Here is a 4,391-nt window from a genome sequence, read left to right as displayed (position 1 = left end):
TCAAAACTGTCTACAAGAAACTAAGAGAAAAATATTTTTTTGACCAGGATCTCCAGCTCAGCCAAAGAGTATATAGCACAGATGATGTGTGTAAGTGGGCTTTGCATTCTCCCAGTCCTGGGCCAGCAATGTGATAACTTAGAACTGAACTCATCAGTTTTTTAAGATCACCGAAGCATAGGGAAGACATGGACACCCCCTCCCACCCCAATCTGTCCCTCTATGCAAGGCAGGGATGTACGAGCCATTTAGCTGGCTCTACATTACCAGAGAATCTCTCTATATTTCCCTAATTTGCTATTACTACATTAGCTCTTTAGACAGAATCCACCAACGATGCACAAGAAAATGCATCCAATAGATCCCCAGTTGGGAGCCAGGGCCGGGACTGGGGGGCAGGGCCGGAGTGGAGCTGGGGTAGAGTAGATCTGGGTGGCGCTCTCTCCCTGGACTCCACTGCAGTCCCTGCCCGCCAAACGTTCCTCTACTCCCCCCTAGAAGGGGCGCATGCCCACAGTTTGGGGGTACTGACATAGAGGAAAATGTTCATTTTGTCTTCCCATTTAAACAATATTTCATAGCTAAGGAGGTCTGCAAACAAATTCACACTATGATTCATTTTTCTGGAAACTTTTATACATTGATCTTCAAAATATACTTGTTGGGATTCTCTATGATGCGCACGATTAGCCTCTCTGTTCCCACTGAAGTTAGACCAATGTTGAGTGCCATTTAAATTTGCAGATGGGGATGAAAACTTGGTTGGAGGTGAAGAGAAGAAGATAGCAGTATCTGTCTCCTGAGGCAAAATATGTGACTCTTGGTAAAACATGATGCCTTTCAAATATAAAATATTTGATCTAAAAGTATTTTTGAGCCTCTGGAGTAAATTATCTCATGAAGGTATGATTTAGCAGTATCAGCAGAGTGTGGCGGTGAACTCCATCAGGGGAAATGAAGTTATTAAAGTTGGTCATAAAATAGGGTTTTTCCATGGAATATATCTCCCGTTTTCCCCATTTTTGACAATACTTTATGTATAAGTTTCAAAATATGAAATACTTAGATTCAAAATTGCACTGCAGTGCCTCATGGAAGTTGTAGTTCAGGTGCTCCCATTTTCTATGGATCAGGCTTTCTGGCCAGACTACGTCTCCCATGATGCCCCACTTTCTCCTTCTCTCAGCATGGGGAGAGTGTGTGTCATAGGTGTCACTGGCCATGAAGCATCATAGGAGATGAGGGTCAGCCAAACAATCTGGCTCACAGAGGAGAATGGGAATATAAGGCACCTGAACTGCAGTGGCTTTAAGAACTGAAATACTTTAGTTTTTGGCTAAAAACATTTCCATATTTAACTGAAAACAGAAACCTTTTAGGATTTCAGGCATTGACTATTTTAACCAAATACCAAAATTTTCACTAGAAAGCAGACGGTTTTTACTTACAAAAATAGGTTAGTTGAAAATCTAGTTTTCCACAGAAAAAACAGTTCAGACTGAAAATTTGTGACCAGTCCTAGAAATTACTTCCTTTAATGTGGTGGCAGAATTAAACAAGGTGCTCCAACTAATCCATCTGTCTCTCTCATCTGAATAATTTATAGAATTAAGCATATCCGTAGAAGCTCTTCAGAGCATTTATAATCAAGTTAATAGATTTGATCTGACTTTATTAAACTTAAACTAGTTAAACTAAGAGAATGGTTGGAGAATAAATATATTTCTGCTAAAGGAGACAGGGTTCAAATAGACAAATATACAGCCATATTCTACTGTATTTTCCACTACATGCATCCGATGAAGTGGGCTTTAGCCCACGAAAGCTTATGCTGAAATGAATTTGTTAGTCTCTAAGGTGACACAAGTACTCCTCGTTCTTTCTGCTGACACAGACTAACACGGCTACCACTCTGAAACCAGCCAGAACTTCTGTATGAAATCTGCTTAATTTTTTTTTCAGATTTCCTATAATGTTTAAAAATGTATTTGAAAATGAGAAACAGAAATTGCATACATTTGTATTTTGTTATGGAAAATAAAATGCCTTGCTTTTACTGTTAATTATTTTCAAGATTGTAAAAAGAATTAGAAAATGTTATTAAGAGCTGTAGGCCATTACAGCAGCTCCAATTTATGTACTAAAGTGAATACTAATCAAAGGACACGTATGCTTTTGCTTGAGTTTTCTATATAGGTTCCCCCCCCCACAATTGTGAATTTTAACATTAATAAAGTGATGGCAAGTCCCTTTATGCTGCATGCTTTTGGACATGGCACTCCAAAGGTACATATTAGAAGCTGGGAAACACGAATCATATTTATGAGAATTAGAAGGGGAGAAATATGCTTTGATCCTAAGAAAAAGAGCAAAATCTTTCAAGTGTAGAATATGTGTGAAACCATAATACAGCTCAGTATATGTTCGGATTAAAAGTAAAGTGACATAACAATTGAAAGTATGGGAGTCCTAGGCATTTATTAGGAATATTATTGAATATCTAAATTGGGGCATATTTTTAAGATTTTTCCCACTCTGATAGTGTATATTGCAGAAAAATCTCTAGAGGTAACGTGTAATCTGAAACCTCAAAGCAAACACACTGAACCCCAAACATTTTTTCTTTATTTGTTCAGAACAGTACACCTGACTTCTACCTTTGTCTACTCCACTTTAATGCATTCTGCCTACCTTTCCTAATATGCTTCATAATATCCTTTACAATGGGTCAGAGGTTTGATATTCTCTGCTGTGCTGGCTGCTATGTTACACATTCTGGGAAGCTCAAGAACACACTACGTGCCTCAGAATGAAGGGAAGTCATAGGGGAGAAGAGAAACATTGTTTAGAAATGAAGTAAAAAGGAGTCTTAACTCCAGGTGGAAGAAAGTAAAATCTACAAATATTCTAAGCACCGTGACTTTAAACAGCTGTAATTCAAGATGAATACAATCATTTTCAACTCAGTAGTTCAATAGAAGGGGGTCCAGTGATGCTCTCTCCCCTGGCCTAGAACCTGGAAAGAATCTTCTAGTCCTCTCTTTTCTCACCCATGTCTTGGAATACTAGTCTGTAGGTCCCACAGACCAGAGGTCAGTTGTATCATCTGTGCAGAGTAGTAAGGAGACATAGGTTAAGGTGCTGCCAGTATGCTTATGACACGAAGCTCTCTGAATATGTTTCTTTGGAACTAGCTGAGGTAGTTGAGCACTTTACTTTCTGTCTGATAGTGATTGGGGCACATAGCTGGGGGACCGCTATATGAGGCTTAGTCTGAACAAGATGAAAGTAATGCTGGCAGATTGGGGAAAGCAATTTCCAGGTATGGTAAAGAGTTTATCAGCCCCTTTGCGGAAGGGTGTGCATCAGCCCTTCATAACCAGAGTTCATGTTGTAGCGGTCTGCTATTAAATGATCAAACAGGGGCTGTGACCAAAACAGCTTTTTACCCTCTTCATTTAGCTAGGAAATTTCTGAATCTTCCTCTTGGTAACAGACCTCACCACTGAGATTCATGCTTTGTCATCTCAAAATTAGGTGACGATAATGTGCTTTATATATGGGCTACCCCTTAAATCCTTAAAGAAACTGAAGCCACTGAAGAAGGTGATTGCTTGCTTTTGAATAGGGTTATCCTGCTCTGAACACATGACTCCAGAGCTCCATGATATCTGTAATGATTGCCTATGGATTTCTGAGTCAAATTTAAAGTGTTTGCTTTGACTTATAAAGCCCTAACTGTCTTAGGACTTGTCTGTCTGAGTCTGACTCTCTTCACTTGCTATGCTACTGCAGATGAGGATTCTAGTTTAAACTTCCAGTCAGGTTGGTTCGATAAGCATTTGAGTAGGGCCCAAGGAAGAGAATTCATATCCAAGTTCTGGGGTTGGGTATACATGGGTGGCTTTATATCTAGTGTTTCAATCTATCCTTAATAAATATTCACATTTTTGCAAATTTAGTTAAACCAATTCAAAACTCTGAATAATCTGAAGTTTGTCCATTATTAATATGAAATCATGGGATATCATGCATGTCCATCTCTATATTCCCAATAAAAATAAGGTAGTCTCTGTATTATACTGTAGTTTGTGCATAAATGAACCTTTATTTTGAATTAGCCTTAAACCTTTACATTAGACACACCTTGGTATATGTATACTTTTAAATAAAATAAAAGGAATCAAGCCCTAGGGACATGAGACACAAGCCCACTTAGATTTGGAATCTTGCCATTGTTGTTTTACTGTATTTCAGTGCTTAGGTACTACAAATACCATAGATAAATAACTGTAATGATTTTCTCACATGATAAAAAAGCTTCCTACAGCAAAACCCAGCCCAGGGTGGAAAAAGAATCAGTGTCACGGATCAAATTTCATTTACAAGGT

Source organism: Lepidochelys kempii, chromosome 11 (genome assembly GCF_965140265.1).
Source record: "Lepidochelys kempii isolate rLepKem1 chromosome 11, rLepKem1.hap2, whole genome shotgun sequence".
Taxonomy (NCBI): Eukaryota; Metazoa; Chordata; order Testudines; family Cheloniidae; genus Lepidochelys; species Lepidochelys kempii.
The sequence above is the reverse complement of the archived record's forward strand: the minus strand, read 5'-3'. Positions refer to the sequence as shown.